This window comes from Dermacentor silvarum, chromosome 1 (assembly GCF_013339745.2).
Source record: "Dermacentor silvarum isolate Dsil-2018 chromosome 1, BIME_Dsil_1.4, whole genome shotgun sequence".
In the NCBI taxonomy this organism is placed as follows: Eukaryota; Metazoa; Arthropoda; class Arachnida; order Ixodida; family Ixodidae; genus Dermacentor; species Dermacentor silvarum.
In genome coordinates this window covers 229,631,281-229,654,205 of record NC_051154.1, presented here as the reverse complement: position 1 = coordinate 229,654,205, position 22,925 = coordinate 229,631,281, and positions in this window count along the sequence as shown.

Genomic DNA, 22,925 nt, shown 5'->3' with positions numbered 1-22,925 from the left:
GGTGAGCAATGGCGACGCTTTTGAGGCCCTTCCAGTGGTTGAACTTGTGGCCCAGGAGCCAGCTTTCCTCTACGAGACGTTCAGCTTTCCTCTATGTGACGTGATCGATAATAAATTTCGGTAGTTTGAGCAGACTCTATATGTGTATATCACAGACATGGGACCCCCTGCATGCGCGTGTGCTTGTGAAGAAATTACGTAAAAAGTAAAGTAAGCGCAGTAAAATACAGTAAGTACGACAGGTACAGTGGGCGTTTGGAGCAACGGTCTTAGATCGCGCGACTGAATTGACCAGTCTTCGAAAACGCATCATTGAGACGACCCGCCCGATTGGAGAAGACATCGTTAATCGTTAAGCGTAGTTGGCGTCGTCATCCTCAGGGTGAAGTGCGTTTAACAAGTCAAGGACGGCTATACACGTGCAAATGCGCGTGTGACCAGCCTATACTTACTCACATAGCAATAGCTTGTTCGCTGCGTCTTTTCGCTAGAAAACTTAAATACGCGCATAAACGCGTAATGCTTTTTTTCCCCTAAGCTTTCGTCGCCCTGCTCCTTCAAACGAGAGTGCATTTCCTGCGCCCAGTGCACAGGCCGCTGTGTCTTCCGCTGTGAGCGAGAGTACAGCCATCATTTGCCTTTACGTCAACATATTCAAAATTGTACAGATTAGTTCACCGCACAGCATAGATATGGCATGTTTACACTGCTTCACTTACGCCGGCGCGAAGAGGAAGTGGCCTCGTACCTCACAGAATCTCGACTTATCGGTGCACTAGTGATGCAGGAATGAACTCCGGTCTTGTTCAATGCATAGTGCACATAGAGCATTTCCCATGCAGGACGCGTGAACTCCGACGAGAACTGTCAGCGCATCCAACAAGAGTTTGGTTACGTTGTACTGCGCACAGCAGTAATCCATGCTTGTCGGTCTGTTTCGTGCATTCTGTTGCGAGTCGGCGGAATTTCACTCTTGGCATGAACCCCATCGTGAGTACATTGCTGGTTTCCGATTCAAGAACACAACAGAAACTTCCAGTCTTCAGTAGGGGTACGATCGCAAACAAGAGACGTTTCACGCGCAGACTAACATACACAAGCGCCTGCTGAAAATCCAGCAAGAAAGTGAAATTATTCCGGGATTGAGACTTTTCAACCAGTCGTAAAACCACAGTTCTTAATTGTCAATTGTTGGGGTTTAATGTCCCAAAACCACGATATGCATAATCATGAGAGACGCCATATTGGAGGGCTCCGGAAATTTCGACCACTTGGGGTCTTTAACGTGCATCTAAATCTAATAACTAAGCGGGCCTCGAGCATTTTTCGCCCCCATCTAAAATGCGGCCGCCGCATTCTTGCCCAAAACCTCACAGAGTGCCAAAGCCTTGACAAACACCGCGACACGTTTTTCCGTATGCAGACAAGGTTCACTGTAAATTACCCACCGAAATGGAAGCGCCCGGGAATGAAATTGTGTTAGTAGCTAGCACAGGTTTCTCGAATCATATGAGCGCGAAGCGACGAGACAACAGGGCGGGTAATTGGGGGGGGGGGGGGGGGAAGGGGGGGGGTGTTGCGCAAGAAATGTCGGGTGGGTGGTCGAACTGCCCCCCCCCCCCCCCGGCTACGCCCCTTTTGGCCCGCTTCCATCGAGCAATCCAGCGTTTTGAGACGCTTGGAGCATCAATTGTTTCACACGGCTCTATAAATTAGACGCAAAATATCAATTGTAGAGCTACCGTCCAAAAACTCCACAGTAAGTTATGAGGGATGCCGTAGTGGAGGGAGTCGTTATGTTTTGTTTACATCTTCAGAGCGGAGCACGAGGCGTTGTACGATGAGAAAGAAGCGCTCACGCGCGTCCTCATGCAGTTGACGCTCGTTCATTGCATCGCCATTTTCTGGCAGCAGCTTGAGTTCTAGTTGCACAAGAAGGTCACACTGATCACTGGTGTCGCATGTGATCAAAAGCGATAGAACGCAACGTCCTGACGGCCAGAGGATGCACAGCGCCTGAACATCGCCGAAAGGCAAGACGTGTCGGCGTTGTCGGAGCCGCTGCTCAAATACAAGAGAAACGAGAACGTTCGACGCCTCTTTGTGTTGAAGACAGCCGCGTCTCACAGGTCACAGTGATTTGATTAAATGCAACTTGATTTATTAGGGGAAAAAGAAAGGGAAGAGTGCTCACAGGGAGCAACGCAGGGGCTCACGTTTATCGTAAAGGAACTCACACATAGCGTCCATCGAACACGCACGCGGTCTCTCGCGCTCAGACTAGCACAGCCTCGTCCTCGCACGATCGAACGCGCACGCTCTCTGAACCACGGAATCCCACTACACAATAGACGCGTCTTGGCCGCAGATTGAGGTGTACAAGGTAGGGGGCGCTAGCTAGCAGCTTGTGACATCGCTAACATCTCGACCGTCCTGAAATCTTAACGTCCTCGTAACACACACACACACACACACACACACACACACACACACACACACACACACACGCACACGCACACGCACACGCACACACACACACACACACACACACACACACACACACACACACACACACACACACACACACACACACACAAAACAAGAAAGCTCTCGCTGTTTTCTGGCATGCAGTCGCGTAGTCTGGCAGGGACTCTGCGTGGGCGTCTAATTAACTGTCAAAGGCTCGTCGCACTGATCCTGATCAAGTTGGTGCTCGAATACGTCTGACTCTTCGTCGTCGTCTAGATGAGACGTTTTAATTGTCGACGACCACGCCTTCAATCGCAAAACGTGCGCCGTCGTTGCGTACCTCTGGCCAGGGTTTCTGTTGAGCTCTGCCAATCTGTACGTGTCGGCAGGGAACACTTCAGTTATTACCAAGGCGCCTCGGTACTTGGGTTGTGTTTTAGTTGGATTTCCTGTGTGTTGGGGCGCTGTCTTCGAAAATACCACTTAGCCCACATCATAAATCATTTCAGGGTAATGCCCGGTGTTGTATGCATGCTTACTTTTAGCTTGTTCTTCCAGCAAGTGCTCCCGTGCAGTTTCTCTGAGCTCACTCGGGTCCATCCAAGCGTCTTCACCGTTCAGTTTCTCCTCTTGCAGGGCTAAACCGTAAAAGACGGGTTTGTAACCATGAAGCATTCCATAAGGGGTCTTTCCTGAGCTCTTACTCACAGCGTCGTTTAAGCTACATTCAAAATACTTGAGGTTAGCATTCCAATCTCGGTACTCTGGGTCTTCCACTGCCGTGGTGATGAGCAATAAAGTACGATTCACTCCACAAATACAATTCACAAGCTTGAATAAAAGCGGCATTAATATGCAACAAAAAATCGAGATGAGAATTTAAATAATTCTGAACTGGAGCGTAACACCTTACCATCTCTTTAAGGCATTCTGATAAGCACAAAACACTTCGAGCACAGACGACTAAATCGGTCGCTTCTGCTCCAACGGTCACTTCACAGCGCCGTATCGGTTGTCGTTCAGTTGGCACAGGCGCCTCTTTCACCGTTTCGCTTGCATGCTCTGTGTCATCCATAATGGAGCTTTGAGCAGCAACCTGTAGTACCGCTACAGGTGTTGCTCGTCCACGCGGTTGACTGTTTTGTATGAAAGCCTGTCCGTCACCCACTGGGTGCATGGGAACAATGACTTCTCCAGGCGTCATGTCGAGCAGGACACTTTGACCACAGTGTCTGTACATGACGGGACTTGTGATACTTTGCGCCGTATAGATGGGCGAACAGATGAGCGAACGGAATGTCACTACAATGTCAAAACCGCAGAGGACCTCCAATTCTTGCATACACGATGTAAGGCAACTTTGTGAATGAAAGGCACTTTTGAAAAATACGGATTGGCAAGCATCCCATCGTCGTTGCCAAATGCAGTAGTTCCTAATCTGGCTGATGATCTTTGCGCGCACTCTGCACGTATTCATATATTCCGTGCTGCGTTGACGTCGTAGTCAGTCCCGCCATCGCCGCTGTTCGCGCTGATCGGAGCAATAGGTGAATGAAGCAGAAGTGAATACTCTCCATTCTACAGCGACATTTGGATCCTGCTTCTGAAGACGGCGGGATTAGAGCGCAACGGGCAGCCACTGCATTTTTGCATGGCACATGGATTATTGCCGCCGAAGATCGTGGGGCTAGCGAGAGGGCCATCTGTTGGACGAGACGACGCAAACTGACCTCGGAACGTTGCGCATGCGTTGATGAAGCCTTGAAATGCGTGAGCTGTTGGGTCGATAGTAAACAATTTGTCTATTTATGAGTATTTCCCACATGGACTATGGATAACGTTTGTGAACTCGCTGCATTTAATTGTCGCTTTTGTTCTTTATTGCCCTTATTCGACGCAATAAAACAAATACGATTTGACGCGCAGGTATCGGGGATACCTCTTAAAGCTGTATGCACAACTCGCACAAAGCACGGTCACGGTAACCTATCCTTGATGTCATCGTCGTCCGACTTACGATGATGTACCGCTCTATCACTTGTCCGCACTGAGGAACGTGTTTTCATCCTGTTTAAGAATATCCCCATGTCAACTGCTACGAAGGTATTATGCGGATTCTGACTGATACGTTGGAATTTTATAGAAGCAAAGTGTTCTTGAAGCAGTTAGATGAATGCTATATAATATAATGCTATTTTTTGTCCTTTTTCTCAGTAGAAGTAGAGAAAGAGAGAAAGGAAGATGGAAGTTGAGTTTCAGAAAGGATGAGAGGTCACTCAGTAGAGTAGCTGTAAATGTAGGCATTCATCTAGGCATGAATATAATTAAATTGCATTGTTATTTTCAGAATTCATTGTTTTTGCTGCTGTGTAATGCTAGCCTATATTGATTGTGCTCATGTCTGTTAATTTTTTACTGCCTTTTACTCATATTTAGGCATTATTAGAAAGTAAAGGCTTTGTGGAGCGATAACGCTTCACTCAACGGCAATAATTATAGTAATGTAGATTTCCCAGTCTGTGCACTAAATGCTGAAAAAAAAGAAATTCTTAATATTTTGGGTTGCTTAGATGACGGGGCAAATGTAGGAACAATTTATATTGTGAGATGAATGTTGTAAAGTAGAAAATCGACTTCATTACAAAATTAAAACTAAAAAATACGAATTTATGGACTTATTCAATAAGCATCGGCCAGGTACTTGTCACCACAATCACGTTTTTCTTTTTTTCGCATGGTGCCTTGCCTTCCGGGGCTCCTTAGTGGCCTGCTGGGCTAGAGCACTGCACGGGCCGGATTTTTCGGCCCGAGTCCGGCCCAGGCCCGCTTTACAAGGCCCGAGCCCAGCCCGGGCCCGTAATACAGAGCCCGAGCCCGGCCCGGGCCCGGGCGTACATGACCGAGACCAGCCCGGGCCCGGCCCGGGCCCGTGGTTCAAAGCCCGGGCCCGACCCGGGCCTGTGCTATTGAGCCCGGGCCCGGCCCGGGCCCGGGCGTTCATTACTAAGCTTAGCTAGGGCCCGCGTGTGCGTGACCGGGCCCGGCCCGTAAGAGAAAAAAAATCTTTTTTTACTTACAGATTGCACCGTATCTTTCAGCCTCACGTTCTCGAGGTTTGATCAGCTGCAGTATATAAGCAATAAAAGGCCGAAATCTTTGTTTCTCCCATGGGAACATCAGTAATCCGGCCCGTTGCCTGTGCTGCTATTTTTCCGCTGGTGCCCATGCACTTACCTTGATTTGTACGATATGGTTCTATGAAGTCATTTAGTATGCAAATATACAGGGTGTTTCATTTTAGCTGAACCAAATTTTTAAAAATTGCCTGCTGCAGATTGCACAATTAATAATAATCCTTGATCTAAACTACTCGATGAGGCGGTCATTACTTTCAAGAGAAAACAGAACGCCTAATTGAATAATTAACATAATTACGCTAATTAACTTTTTCATTAATTATTTTACGGCACATCTTTCAATCTACGAATTATAGCCGCTGAGTTCGCAGGCGTATCCACTTGGAACGAATTCTCAGGACTGAACCAGTTTCGAGATAATAATTTTCAAAGTGTTCGACGAAATCAATCAAATCAAATCAATTTATTTTCCAATTTACATGCTTGACGGTCATTTTGGACTAAAAGCTACATAGGTAGCTTGACGTGACCCGAAACACCACGCAAGGCGTGGTGTACGTCAGCAAACCGTGTGCGCACATGTACAATAATTCACATATATTTCCAGCTGTCGCTGGAATTCCTCACGGACGAAATAGCTATGAACGGAAAAACAGAATATTTCCGTCACGGCGAGTTAAGAGAATTAGGAAAAGTTTTAACAGAATGCATTTTAAACAACACTACAATAGCAATCATCATCATCATCATCATCAGCCTATATAAAGTATACAATGGCAATACTAGCTATACAAAACAAGGCAACACCAGCTATACAACATAGCATGAGACTGAATTTTACAAGATTAACATTTGCTAATAAAACGAAACAGGATGTACATTATATACTCAGAGCCATACACGAAGGCTGAATAATAATCACATCAGATATATTACAAGCTACCAACGTATGGGTTGAGTTCTTTCTTACTGAAATTATCGACGTTTTTGTATTTGTTCAAAGTTAATGGTAGGTTATGTATTAACGACTGATGCTTATAGAGTGTCCTGAAGTATGGAATTGACCATATCTCAGGATTTGTTGTGTTCGCATTAATGTGACGACGCTCTAAGGAGGATAATTGTTTTATGTAGTTCCAAGCTAATTCTGACGCGGCTGGCCTAATGAATGGTCAAAACGCGTAATTGAATATTTAACATAATTACGCTAATTAACTTTTTAATTATTCATTTTACGGCAAATCTTTCAATCTACGAATTGTAGCCGCTGCGTTCGCAAGGCGTATCCACTTGGAATGAATTCTCAGGACTGAACCAGTTTCGCGATATTAATTTTCAAAGTGTCCGACGAAATGAATGTGCGTTCCAGTTAACTTTTTGAGGAAAACGCTGTTTTATGCATTGAAGCACAAAAGTAACTGGCCTTAGCGCTAAAATAATGCGATAGTATCGACACTGGTAATAGTGCAATCGCAAAAGCGGTAACATGGAAATGGTTTGAGGAGTGGTTCTTTGTATAATTTATTTTTCCTTGCGCGGAAACAATGTTTGTTTTTGTGGAAAATAAAAATAGCGTAGCACTGCCGGCGCAATGCTAAAGAGACAGCGGACCTGATGGGCACCTAACTAGTCCTGGCTTTTGGGCTAGGTTATGTACTACCAAGTCATCCCCAGCATTCCCCGTAATTTATTTATAATTGATTTATTATCGAATAGCTATTTATTGGCTTTCGATTTTCTATGGCAAGATATTGGCCACGTATTTGGGCTAGGCTAAGCACTACCAAGTCACCTACAGAAGTTTCCGGAATTTATTGGTTATTGATCAATTATCGACTAGCTATTGATTGGCTATCAATTGCCTATCGATGACTGACTAAGTTTAAGTAGTCCCCACCATTCTTAGCTAGACTTATCTAGGCTCAGCTTCGCTAGTTCACAGGTGTATGTGCCATTGCGCTTGGACCCTTTCTACACTGCTACCAGGATCGGCACACTTTTTTTGGATTCAGCAGACACATTGCGCCCGGCTGAAACAGCTCGGCTGTTAAAATGAGAACATCATCTGTTTTACTATTTTCTTCGATAAGATATACAGTCATCCGATAAGATATACAGTCAAGAGAGCGGTGTGGCTCAGAGAACAGGGATAACCGATATTCTAGTTGGCATTAAGCGGAAAAAATGAAGCTGGGCAGGCCATGTAATACGTTGGATGGATAACCGATGGACCATTAGAGCTACAGAATGGATACGAAGAGAAGGGAAGCGCAGTCTAGGACGGCAGAAAACTAGGTGGGATGATGAAGTTAGAAAATTCGCAGGCGCAAATTGGAATCACCTAATGCAAGACAGGGTTAATGGGAGATCGCAGGGAGAGGCCTTCGTCCTGCAGTGGACATAAATATAGGCTGATGATGATGATGACAGTCGTTTTTCACGTGTGACTTCAGCTTGGCACAGAATGCATTGAAGCATGCATTGCATAACGGTTGCGTGTGCTCAAAGGCCTACTTAAGTCCTTTAATGAGCGGGCCCGAGTCTGGCCCGGGCTCGTGGCTTCAAGCCCGAGTCCGGCCCGGGCCCGCAGCCTCAAGCCCGAGCCCGGCCCGAACCCCCCAAAAAAACGCTTCGGACGGCCCGGCCCGGCCCGCGGGCCGGGCCAGGCCCGGGCTTTCGGGCCGGCCCGGGCCCGTGCAGAGCTCTATGCTGGGCTGCCTTATCGACGGGGTGCAGTCAATTCTGTGCAATGCGATGTAACCCCGGTACTTGCTAGCTTCCTGGTGAAATTCGAAATGAATTCAGAACATCACATCGGGATATGCTGCCATCATTAAATGTGAGAGCAAGAACCACCGTAGCTGTTTTCAATGTCTCAAGTGCACGCCACACTTGAGCGCATTGTAGTATTTTTAACAGCTGAACGTCAACAACCATTTAACAACAACAACAACAACCATTTCTTACCTTGGCGCGTCAACGCATACCACCTAACGCATATTTGTCGCAGAAGCGGACGTTTAAAAAAAAATCAAGTGACTTTTATTTGGTCATCTCATCACGTTTCAAAATGTAGGCGCTGAAGAAGACAGAAATTACTTTGCGTCACGATAAGACGCAGAACAAGCCCAAAAGTAAACAATATGCTCCAGGCATAATAGTATAAGCAGAGTTTGGGCTCGACTTGGCGCTTGAAAAGTAATTTGTTGTTGTTGTTGTCATACGAACGTTGACCATCCCGCTAAACTCTCGTAAAAGTTCATTGCTCTACAAGAGGGCTCCACCCGAGAATAACCACACCAACCACTCTTCGTACAATAAAGTTTATTCTCTCTCTCTCTGTTCAGCAAATTGATTTCGTGCCCACCCGAGGGACTGACTGAATCTTATTAAGAAAATACCGTGCATTTGAAATCGCGCAAAAACAAAAATCAAAAATTTTTTCTTCAAAATTTTGCCTACCGGTTTTCTTAAGTTGATAGGTACAATTTTCCTTAGTTTAATCTAGTGTATTCCATAGTTTTAAGCAATGTTTGTATTAGTACACCCAACAGGAGCTAACTTTGTTGCAGACTTGTACTTAATGAATTACGTGTAATTCAATGTTTGTGATCATTACATTTTTTTTTTAGTTTCGTAATGGATGGATCAGTTTTTTTTTGTCAAAAAAGTCGCAGTTTCGCCTGAAAGGCTAAGCATCGATTGCGATAGCAAATTTGTGGACAGCTATACAACGTCAGGAGAGTAGTCTTATTGGGCGTTGCATCGACGTCCTTCCATCCTTGTCATCCGGCACTCGTCAAACCGTCCTCGTAACGCCATCGTCGTTATACATGCATTTTGATGTGTCCGCCGTACACTGTAAAAAAATTGCTTTGGTTTTACGGCAAATCTGCTGGTAATTTGTGACCGAACACTTTCCGTAAGTAAAGAACGGTCATTTCCGTAGAACGGACAACCGTAAAAATAGACACCGTATTACAAAATACGAATGCTTACATATTCAGAAAACGGAAGACTCTGTATGCTGAATCATATGGTTCGACCGTTAATGTACAGGTGCTTTCCGTATTCAGAAAACGGAAGGCGCTGTATGTTGAATCTGTAGTATACGGTCCAACCGTTAAAATACAGGTGTTTTCGTATCCAGGAAACGAAAGGCTCCGTATGCTGAATTTATACTATACGGACGGTCCAACCGTTAAAATACAGGTGTTTCCGTATCCAGAAAACGAAAGACTCTGTATGCTAAATCTGTACTATACGGTCCAACCGTTAACATACAGGTGTTTCCGTACTCAGAAATGAAAAGGCTCCGTATGCTAAATCTGTACTATACGGTCCAATCGTTAAAATACAGGTGTTTCCTGTATTACGTTTTACAGAGCATATTGATTGTTTAGAGAATGTATTATCGGGGACAGAAGTGCCCAAAATGTGCGAATGTCGACCGAATTTTATTGGTGCACTTTCTGCTGGGATCAGCCACGCTAACATTTGCATTCGGAAAGTGGTCTGCAACGCAGATGATAGCGGCTGATAGTGCAGAGATGCAATTTGGTCGACACTCGCACATCCTGGGCACTTTTGTCCCTGATAGTACATATCTTTTAATGCAAATGTCATGAATGCAGCTCATCGCAGAAGCAGCAGGTCGCTATGGAGAAAACTGTCTGGCCAACACATTGAAATAGCTCAAAAGATCAAACACTTTGCCTTTTGCGATATGAATGAATTGCACGGCATATATACAAATAAGTGCGAAATTTTATTCGTCAAGTACTTTAGATCACAGAAGCAATTTTATTTTCTTCGACCCCTCGTCTTGCACTGTTTCCTGGTGAAAGCTGTTCCCACATGCCTTGCAAGGATAAACTTGCTGCTGTTAGGAGAAACAAATAATATTGGTGAATTTCCATCCTAAACGAAGTGGCAACAAAAGAATCACAGAACACAACAAAGCGGTAACTAAAGTATTAAAAAACCATGAACGTGGTTCAACATTGTCAGAACAAGGGATGTTGCTGTAGCCAACATTTCGACAGATACGTGCCATCAGGGCAGCAACTGTTTTCCTTGGGAGCGGTTTTGGATGTGCATAGCTCACTCACCCCTACCCTCATCTGGTGCATATAGTAGGTCAAGAGAAACCGAAGTGTTAAAATAAAGGTAGGAAGGGTGTGTTTCGCAGTGATTGTGATGGAGTGTGTAGGGGCACTGCTGTAAGTTGTTACAATGAGTAGGGGTGACTTAAACTGAAAACGATCTGTAAACCTAGTAGACCTATTCTTCCCAGAAATCAACATAGGAATTAAAATAAACTGTTTGGACATTTGGCAAAAAAAAGCAATGAAGAATTAGGCAAAATAACATGATGTGTCTGTGTGTCTGGTTAAGATCAGTGGAAATGGCAAATGAAGGTACTATCGGCCAAGAAAGTAAACGGACCACGGCACTGGTGGCCGGAGCGGCTGCCTGGCCACAACGGGGCGCTGCTGTCTCGCTCCGCGCGCTTGGGTCGAGAGTGCCGTGGGTGGCGTTAAGCTTCTCCCTCACTCTCTCGCTGTGTCTTGTCACGCTTGATAAAATGTCTAGTGCGTCGTCCGGTTGCTCTGCTTCTGGCGGTCGCGATGAAGGGACCGTGCATAGCCGGTATTCAACACGTGGCGCGGTCGTGCAGTAGCCGACGGCCGCAGGGAGGTGTTCAAAGTGCACGTCAAGCTTCGCTGGTGCGCAAAACACGTGACACTATCTGGCGTCGCTGCACGAAGTTGGGACGGCAAGATTTTGTACGCATCTCTTAGTCGTCAGCACGTCCCCATCTGCTGGTTTTAAATTCCGTGTCCTTGTATTCTGGCTTCGTCTTGTCGTAGAGAAACCTGTAATCGCGTACTGTTTCCTGTAATCTCCCTATTGGAATCTCCTTAACGATGTAGCGAGCGCGCATGGAGAAAGCCACGGAGCGAAAAGCGGACGGCGCCATCGCCGCAGGAGGCAAGCCGACCTAGTTACGGCCACCATTCCTGCGTTGGTTTGCGGCAGCCGGAGAACGTCGCAAAAATGGATCTTGCATCCATTCTCTGCACGGCAAGAAACCCTTGACGGGCGCGAGCACAACTGCCCACGCACGTCAGTCTGAGAACATCAAATGGTGCACGGCAAGTCACTGCACCGCTAACGTGAACGTGCCTTTATCCCGCAGGCGCGAAAGAGCGCGCGTCAGCCGCCGCTGCGGCGCCTTACGCAATGTTGCGTAAACTCGAGCAGCAAGGGACGTAGGCGACATACGCTAGTATGGAAGGTTAGGTCAATATAGGCAAAAGAAAACAAGAAAAAAATAACCGAGCCGGTCTTTGTTCTTTCACAGCGCCGGGGTTTGATTCAATGCGGTCGTCGGCTACTGTGCGCGACAGCGCCATGTGTTTAATACCGGCTATGCACGGTCCCTTTCATTGCGACCGCCAGCGGCAAAGCAACCATACGACGCACTAGGCATTTTATCAAGCGTGACAGGACACCGCGCGAGAGTGAGGGAGCAGCTGAACGTCACCCACGGCACTCTCGACCCAAGCGCGCGGAGCGAGACAGCAGCGCCCCGTTGTGGCCAGGCAGCCGCTCCGGCCACCGGTGCCGTGGTCCGTTTACTTTCTTGGCCGATAGTACGTTATCAATAAACATTTCATCAAGATCCAATGAAGAAAAAAAGATATTAGTCAAATATTAAATAAGTAAGGACACCAAATTAAACTGGGTATGACCATAAATAGTAAAGAACAGCCTGTGAAAAAAATGGGACGGGAAATGATAACAAGGTGCAAGATAGAGAAAGCTTAGCACTGTTTACTGTATGTTCATGCCACTACTGACGACTTGAAGTTTCAGTCTTCCTGCTGAAGCTGTATTACTTGGATAAGGAAATGGGTCACTTTGCAGACAAGTCTACGTTCAGATTCTGTTCAAATCTTCAATGTAATTTTATGGAAGAAAATGGTATGGACAGTCCTACTGGATGGGCATTCATTCAGCAGTACCATCCACAGGTATTAGCTTAAAATTTATTGGTCTCACTGGACCTTAGCTCTTGGGAAATCATTAGCTGTTTTTTTTTATCACAGGTGCCTTCAAGTTATATCGGTTGGCAGGAGTGCTAGCAAACAACATTATACTTGTTGCCGCAGTCAAAAGTGATATTTGGTAACAATGAGTAGAAGAAGCAAACACAATTCTACAATACTGATTCAAATCAACCGAAATAGCTGCTAAAATGAATGTACCCTGGCCCCCAATACACAATAATTACACATCACATTGATGCTCATCGTGTCGATCATGCTATTAGAACACTAGGCATCAAGTGAGGAGAATAAGGAGATAAAAAAAATAAATTATGAGGTTTTACGTGCCAAAAACACGATCTGATTATGAGGCACGCCATAGTGGGGGATTCCGGAAATTTGGACCACCTGGGATTCTTTAAGGTGAACCTAAAGCTAAGTACACGGGTGTTTTCGCATTTCGCCCCCATCGAAAATAAGGGGATCAGAGGGCACATCCTTTTTTTCGAACATTAAATGTGCTTCGCATTAATGTTGCCTTCCAACTCCGAAACTAGCAGTTTCCGAGATGGTGACCGACACATAAGAAAACTCGTGACATTCTGTGCAGCAGAACATCACGCGCAAATACACTTTTTCCTGCAAAATGACATCCTGTAGTCAAACCTTGTGCACATGTGCCAACCTTAGAATTTGAAAAACACCACAGTGGAAAGGCACAAAGTGTTAACCTTGCTGAAGAATACTAAAATTATTTGATTATTCATTCAAGATTTGCAGACTTTGCTCTCTACAGGTGCTGTAAACAGGCACCCTGCTTTTGCAGTTGTACCAACAATGATCTGTAGAGCAGATGAGGAGCAATGGTTATGAAGTTTAGGCAGGAGTATATGCCGCAAATGACAATCCACTTCACATTTTAATCTGGTGGAGGATGCGTACTCCAAAATATAAGAAACTAGTGTACCCTAAAGATTGCTGTGGCCGATGCCTGTGCACTAGCAGGTACACATAACATGGCAGTTGCAATTATATTTCCACAAGCTATAGTTACTGCAAGCTACTACCAGTGTACTGGTCCACAGCTGTCATACATTTAGGGCAATTTAAAACTCTCTAATGAATTTATCTCATATGACAGAATTGGAATGCAATATCTTGCAAATAAGTGATGCTCTATGTGCCGTCCCAATGAAACACCTTTGAAAAACCTGAATGGCCACCTAAGCCGTGACGAAAGGTGAAGTGTATTCTGTGTAATCTAGTACAGCTGCATAGTGTAGAGCTCTGGAGAGTGCATTTAGTAACAGCTGTGAAGCTTTTCTCTTTTTTAAACTGCACACAGTAAACACCTCCTTGCAGTTTTGAAACGCTTTTTATTTAAAAAATTTTCTGCACGCAAACAAACAAGGACGAAGAACCATTTGCTTAAGAACCCACAGATCTGCTCAATCCGATCAACAGGACACATCAGTAGCGCATATGACAACACGTGTGATAAAAATGCCACGGATCAGCGCGACCCCGTCAACATAAAAACAGCAATGCACATAAAACGAGCACTTAAGATGAAACTATGTTAAAGATAAGATGACAGGAGCAAATTCTCTTTATCTAGCAATGAAACAGAAGGATGATTGATGCATTTTTACTTTAGTTTTGCAATCCAGTGCACTTCCACAATTTTCTCACGGTTTGATTTAGTTGCCTAAACAATGTGCCAGTGCTTCTAAGACAAGGTGAGCACGCATGTTCTTGACAATGCATGGCCAAATGCTTACTAGGGCCACCTTTCAGACTGGACAAGTGTTCCCTTAGTCTTGTGTTATTGCATCTTGCAGTCTGCCCTACGTACACATGACCACATGTCATAGGAACCTGATACTCAACATTCTTTGCACAATCAAGAAATTGGTTCTTATGCGGATGTTTAATACTACATTCTTTGCATCACCCTTACTTTCGAACTTACTTTTTACTCTAGAACACACATTACCTCTTTTGTTTTAGACGAAAACACCACTTTTACTTCGTAACTCCCAGCCACCTTTTTAAGTCTGTGTGAAAGGCCATGCACATATGGAATCACTGAAACCTTGGAAGCTAATTCTTTCTGCCTTTGATTTTTTGTGCATAGTTCTTTATCCTGTTTAAGTTTTTTCATTAGTCTAGTGCATGACGCCAGCATCACAGCGAGCAGGTACCCGGCCTCTCTCAATTGATCAACTTGCTCAAGAAAGGCAATGTTTACAGTGCGGTAACACGACTTCAACAATGCTGACTGGCAACATGAAATGACTGTGCCATTCTTTACAAGCCTGGAATTGCTTGAGGCATAGTTCATGTAGCTTCTTATCAAGAAACTATAGCTTCTTATCTACCAGTACTTGCAAAGTAAAATTTAAGCCCTTGCCTAGAGAGTCAAAGGCTTCTACTACTAGTGAAGGCTTGACTTTTACTTCGGAAGTACTGGTAGATAACAAGCTACAGTTCCTTTATGTCAAGCTAGAAATTCTACCAGAACATGTGTGTTGGTCATTCACGCCCCGAGCTGGAAAACCGCTAATGAACTATGCCTCAAACCATTCGACGTTTGTGAAGAATGGCATAGACATTTCATGTTGCCGGTCAGCATTGTTGAAGTCGTGTTATCGCACAGTAAACATTGCCTTTCTTGAGCAAGTTGATCGGTTGAGAGAGGCCGGGTACCTGCTCGCTGTGATGCTGGCGTCATGTGCTAATGAAAAACAGAATAAAGAACTACGCACAAAAAATCAAAGGCAGAAATAATTAGCTTCCAAGGTTTCAGTGATTCCTTATGTGCATGGCCTTTCACAGAGACATAAAAAGATGGCTGGGAGTTATGAAGTAAAAGTGGTGCTTTCGGCTAAAAACAAGAGGTAGTGTGTGTTCTAGGATAAAAAGCGAGTTCGAAAGTAAGCGTGATGCAAAGAAAGAATGCAGTATTAAATATCCGCGTGAGAACCAATTTCTTCATTGCGCAAAGAAAGTTGTGTATCAGGTTCCTATGACATGTGGTCATGTGTACGTAGTGCAGACTGCAAGATGCATTAACACAAGACTAAAGGAACACTTGTCCAGTCTTTAAGGTGTCCCTAGTAAACATTTGGCTATGCTTTGTCAAGAACATGCATGCTCACCTTGACTTAGAAGCACCGGCATATTGTTTAGGCATCGAAATCAAATCACGAGAGAAATTGTGGAAGCGCACTGGATTGCGAAACTAAAGGAAAATGCATCAGTCATCCTTCTGTTTCACTGCTAGATTCGCTCCTGTCTTTTCATCTTAAGTGCTTGTTTTATGCACATTGCTGTTTTTATGTTGAAAGGGTCGCGCTTATCCGTGGCATTTTTATCACAAGTGTTGTTATATACGCTATTGATGTGTTCTGTTGACTGGATAGCACAGATCTGTGGGTTCTTACGTAAATGGTTCTTCGAAAATAAAACCAGTTGTTAGAACGCGATCGTGCTTGTGTTGCTCCTTTTCTTCGTCCTTGTTTGTTTATGCACAAAAAAATTTTTTTAAATGAATCTGTTCCACTTAGGCCGACTCGCAGTTTTGCTTCCTTTTTTTGAAAGGTAATGATGCGTATGGCTATCACATGCATGTACAGTATGACCTTCATTCCCAAACAAAGTGAACAGCACTACCCTATGCGTCAGGTGCGTTGTTTCACACATTCTCCCAAACATTATTAGCGCGGGGATGCTGAGGTTGGCAGGGAACTGATTTATGGAGCAGTATAAAGTATTAAGTACTCAGCTCTTAATGTTTTCTCTGCTGTTTAAGCATCGTTGGGTCTTATAGTAAGAAAATACGAAATACAACATGCATAATTCACGACGCAACCCCTTTGGAAGTATTTAGAAGTCTGAATTATTATGGGTTGCATATTTAGATTAGAAGGATTTCATTCCGCTGCAAGAATGTTATCATCCCAATAATTCTTGCGTTTGGTGCTACATTTACTTTTATTTCAGTTGGAATGTAGATGCATCGACAGCGATATCGCTTGACATGTCTCCGATTGACTGTTTCTCCAACTTAAGCAAACTCATATTCTGAAATGACCTTGTAGATGATACCAAGAACTTGCTCAGCAGGAGTATGTCTAACATTCACGAGATCTGAGGCTCTTGAACGCATATCTAAGAAAGCCTGGGGTGCATGCTGCTCTCATTTAATCAGCAAGTTTCTGGAAATCATCTATAAGTTTTCTTGTGATGAATGTAAATTTGCTTGTACAGGAGAAACATGGAACTTGAACAGGTGAATTATGTAGCATAAGAATGATCTCAGCAAGAAGCAGGCATCAAGAAGCATTGTCGCTCAACACGCATAAACCATCAATTAAATAAATTAATGGGATGATTTAAAATTATGGTAGTGGAATGAAATCTGTTTTCTAATCTATATCTAAACTCCTTGATTATTCAGCCTACTACCACTACCTTTGCCAGAAACATTCATAGTCATTATCCTACCTATGCAAAATTATTCCGACCAATATTCAAGCCTTCATAAGCTGTTTTTTTTTCACTGCCAATTCTCTGAGGGAGAAGAGCTGTCCTATTTCTCTCTACCTATTTCTTGTTCACTGCTCACTCTCAAACTGCATTAGGCTTGAGCAGGTTCTATGCTTAAAGCTGCGATTCCCTTTCCCTCTGCCACCTTTGACCCACCTGGTTAGCTAAGTAGGTAGAAAAACTACAGAAGAAAGGTGGTGGTGCTGAGTTGGACTTGTGCCCCAAGGAACCTTTGCACGGTGGCTCGAGGAGCAACTGCTTGTGGCATGGTGTGGCTCAAGCTGTGATGATTTCACTTTGTAAAACCCTGCTGGTTACTGCTGGCCCGTCTTTGCCGGAACAGGAATGAACGTTGGCAGTCTGCAGTCTCGGTTTCTTCCTTGAGCACCATGGCCATGTAAAGAAACCTTGTCTCGACAGGCTGCATAAAAAAGGATAATTTTCTGAGCTAAGTCTTTTTTCCTAAAAGAACCAATTTAAGTTGTATTTGTAACTTTGCGACACTTTACCGGTGATGCCAGCTGTACTTCATTGCACAATACCACAATCATGACTGAGCTGTGGCCATTCTGAATACAGCTTGCAACACGTGACAAGACCATATATACAAATGCAACCAAAATAGTAAACATTTGTTGTAGCTTCTGTATATGGCACTATTTGAATGAGACATTTGTAGCACTCTTCTCAGCTCAGTAAACTTATTTCTAGTTATTTTACTTTTCATGAGGAAATTGCCATGAGCTTCTCTTGAAAAGTAAGTAAATATTCTTGCTTCAGTTTATTCTTCAAATACTTTCATCACGAAATTCTTGCATCACGAATGGATATCAGCTAGGAACCCATTTACGCCACAGGCAGAGCTCCATATGTTTAAAAACATTATAAATCATAGTACAATATGCCAATTTTCGTAATCGTGTCATGCTAGTATTATTGGTGGCTATGGCTGCTTCAAGCAATTATTTTTCATTAAGGTGGAAACAGTTATCAAATCAAATTGTTTGCAGCAAGGGTGTACAATCCACAAAATCAATCAAAAAGGTCACGTGTTCACTATTCAAACGTTTAGGATAGGTTACATACAACAGCTAATAAAGAATGCAAACTTGAAAATCTCAACTGAATAAGAAACCAGTTTTTGAATATGGAGCAAAATGCCACCAGCTCACGTGGAGTACACCCTTACTATGTACTCCAAGCGAAGAATGTTGTTACAGCAATGCTTGAACACTATATGAGTGTAACAATCAACAACCTTAAGCGGAATCTTAACACCACTAAACAAATCGTGCTTCGAAGATTCCTGATCCAAAATTCTCAACAAATTGTTCTGGTGTTGTATGTGTTAAGCTTGTGCGTTATGGAATGCAAGCTCACATCTAAAATTTCTCCAAAGGCAATATCAGCTTTCTCAAGATAGGTATGACGTGCAGATAAAGTGGATAATGCATGACATCATGAACACTCTGATGTGTTTACCAGTGGACTCACTCTTGCAGCCATGAAATTATGAGATGCAGACACATTTTATGTTGAAATCGGTTTTGTGGAGTACTGCATGCTTCCCAGGCTTCTCCAGTTGTGAGAGCCGTGTCCCCTACACAAATGAATGATGAGGAATAAAAAAAGAATTTCAACATGCAACAATATGTTGGTCATTTGCTAGTATCCAGCAGGCTTTTTGACTCCTAGCTTGCCTCATACAAATCTACCATGCACAGCATTTGCTTTGCCCAAGCATCAGCCACTTTACGATGCAATGTGTACAGAGCCCTTGCCCTTAGTTTTTCTGCTTTGGAAACAGTTACCGTGTGTTCATCTGGCGTCGAGAAAGGGGACTTAAAATACTATGTGCACCACTGATCTCTACTATGTTTCGCTGGATGCTGCTTTGCTGCCCACAGAGCCAGGCATAGATGAAGCCAGCGGAAATGCAGTGTCGTGCAGTGGCTTGTCCCAAAAGTAGGGCATACGCTGCACTTACTAGTGTGTGCCGTCGCATAATATTGCTGCATAAAAAATTTTCTTTGTGGTTTTCCACATCTAGGCGATGTCTCCACATGTCTGGTGAGAGCTTTTACGACGTTCTGAACCCGTACGTGATAAGTTTTCTTACAGAAGGCATTTTCTGATTCACAAGTGTTTTCAGCACGCGCCACTCATGTTAGCTTGATGGAAAATCTAGACGTCTTCTCGAAATACTTCTCTGGACTGCTTTGGTAGCTTACGGCACAAAGGGCAAGCATTATAGCAGAAGAAATGCCGCACTCCTGTGCAGGTGAAATGCACAGCAAAGCCGTGAAGTACCAACTTCTGGGGCAAGGTTGGCTTCCGTCGAAGGCGCTCAATGTGCTATCCAGCCCTCTATAGCAGAGCTCAGTGGTGTGCAACCTTTTATACTAGCTTTGCTTTCTAGTCGGAATATTGGAAACAGCTCCCACCTTACTTTTCTCAACCTGTGACATGCGAACCTAAAGTCGCATCACTGTATTGATTCTATGGCTTTAGTTTTCTAAGCGAACTGCCTGCATATTCTAGCATGTTGTTAAAAAATATAGTTGGCACATTTTTACTGTTACAAGACCGGGGTTAGTTGGCTGATAGAAATGTGAAACATGTTACAAGCGCTCTGATAGGATGCAAGAAGCAGATTTGAAATTTACTTGGCACAGGGGCTACAGCAGGCAAGTATGGTTACTGTATGCTCTAGTGTTGTTTCAAGTAAAAGTTTTTATGCTGTATTTATACTTATTCTGAACCATCAAACTGCACAATCAATGTTCCAAGTTTATACATTCTTGGCGTTTGATTGCCCACATGATTTATTTCCTATGAACACAGGCAGTAATCTCTCTATAATAAGCAAAATGAGTTAGAAAAAGAATGCCATGATAATAGTCCACATTGCCGATGGCAGAAGTAATTAATGGCTGATAGCACTTAATTGAAGCTACATAAATATTCAGTTTTCTCACAGCTTGTTCAAGAAGTAATAAGAGGTATGCTGTGCACCTTTGCATGACCAATGCAATCTGGTGAGAGACTGTGCACAGAGTCTGCTTGGTTGTGTTCGGCAGTTTGACTTTGGTATTGTGTTATACATAATTCTTTGGGTACTCGTAGCTTACTTTGCGATAAAATGAAACTTGGAGCAGTGGTCATCTATACATAAATATTTGCACATAAATAACGCAACCACAATTACAGCATGATGAGGGGGGGCAATATGAGACTCTCACAAAACGAAAAAAATGATATTAAGATTATAATGTGACATGATGCCACAAGGAAAACAAAGCAATGCATAGAAGCAGATGGCGCTTCCATGCCACCAAGATTATTTACTAAATAGGCAGTGCTTCAGAAGTGCCCGCGACACAATTGAAGAAGGCAAAGCTGCGTTTGCTCATGTTTGTCTGAACACGGCTGCACACGCGGTAGCGATCACAGCATTGTTGCCAAGTGGTTTAGATTGCCGCAGTTTAAAGTTTCAGAAAATGTACAGAAGAACAATCTGCTTTATAGTCTTACAGAATATAACGTGAAGTACATTACAAGGCCAGAAACATTCCTAGAAAAGTTGCCTTATATTTGCATAAATCGGCAAGCAGCATGGCTTGTTTTACATACAATAAATTTTCATGATTTTAACATGCAGGGGCACCACTTGGCTAAGCAATAGGGATGTAATGTGTATGCATACAAGCATTACCCCATTCATTTGTACCACATCGCCCATTAGAAATCAATTTTCCCGTCCAAGTCTGCCTCATGCAAGGACTGGAATTAAAGCATAAGTTTATACAGTCATCCAAACAAGAACACCTCATTTTCACATATGAAATTCATATAAATAGATCTCTCTTGATGCCAGCCTCCTGGAACGCGGAACCTTGCTGCATGCCTTAGAGAAATTATAGTAGTAGCACTTTACTCAAAAGTTATTTAGGGCTGCAGGCTGCAGTGTTGTAGAACACACCTACAAATGCCGCATTTCATGTGTAACAACTTGGTTGATTTGCTTCAACAACCTACGAAGAGCAAATTAAAATTATTTCTTCCTGTTTAGCATTTTTGCCTGCTAGACCACAATCGATCGATGTCATCAATATATTAACTTGGAGAAACAAATCTGGCTTATACGGGGCGTCCCAACTATTACACACAAGGTTTGGAAGTATGCAAATGCTACGTATTTGGACACAACCAAGGTAACGTTTGCCATCACCTGGAGATACTTTTTTGCATTCTGCCTAATTGCATAATTAGGTTAAATTATTTAATCAACTTCTCAAATATTATAATTACATGAAATACGTGCTACATGAAGTTTATCCGAGCGTGAAAGAAAGCCACGAATACACGCAAAGAGCCTCGAGCGGCCATTCGTGCGGCAGTTTTATGTTTATTCGCGAGCTTCTTTCCCGCTCGGAAGAACACTTTTATGTAGCACCATTTTTGCACAACAGGATGCTGTATCGGGAGTTGTTCATGGTGTTCTACAATTTCCTCATTTACACTTTTCATCTGATTAGAGTAATTGAGAGGTTGATTAAGACTAATGATCTAATTAGCGAATGCAAAGAATATTCTCAGTATCTCCAAGCAATGGCAAACGTAATAATAACTTGGTTTTGTCCAGATACTTGGCCATCTTATTTTTTTAAATATTTATGCCATCATAGTTGGGACACTCCGACTATTAACACCTTCACATGTTGCCACAGCTGCGTGTTGTAACATTCAAAGGGTGCTTGTCCACCAGCACTAAAATGTCACTAACAGTGATCACCTAGACAGCTAAGTGGATCGCCATGATGCAGGTTGGTAGTAAAATGCTGAGAGAAACAAATCCACTCACTTTGAAGGCAACAATATTGCAGTAACTTGAGAGACATGGCGTCATGGCAGGCAGCAGATCTCTTCTCAGCTCCAGCAGGACACCAGCAACTAGTCTTTCAGTAAAAGAAAATATTGAATCAGTAATGTTATGTTACCTTGTTCTTGCTAAGCATCAGCACAATCATCTGATTTTCATGCATATCAACTTTCTGCTTAAGCAGTACAACTGAAGTATTTATAAAATACAGTCTATGTTGATTGCATTTGCTTCTCTGGCATGTACAATTTTTTGCAACTGATACATTTACAGCTAGCTATACGACACGAACGCTTGGCCTGCCCAGACATCATAGAAGCAAAACGTCTTGCTGCACCACAAGGGCCGGTATTTTGTAGCGATGCTTTAAAGTAATAATGCTTTTCGCGCTTATCGCGCTTCGTCCGTGGTCAGAGCGACGGTCCGCTGGCGTTATCAACGTTGATATCGTGAGCGGACCATCACTCTGACCACTGACAAAGCGCGATAAGCGCGAAACGCATTATCTTTAAAGGCATCGCTACAAAATACCGGCCAAGCAGTTGCACCAAGGAGAGACACAGCAGAGCTAACAATTTTTTTTTTTGTAACTACAATGAAAATGCATGCAAGAAAGGAGGCAACTATCGCACGTATAGTGCCAGTTCAAGCGTCAATACAAATTATGTGCGCAACTGAATGCACTCTTATTCTAAGTTTTTAACGCGCGATGAGCAATAGGTTATACGCGCCACACGAAAAATTTCGATCGCGTACCATGGAGATCGATGTGAAATTATATGTGATCCTTTTTCCATTTCACGTGACATTTTGCCCTATGACGCTGTTTAA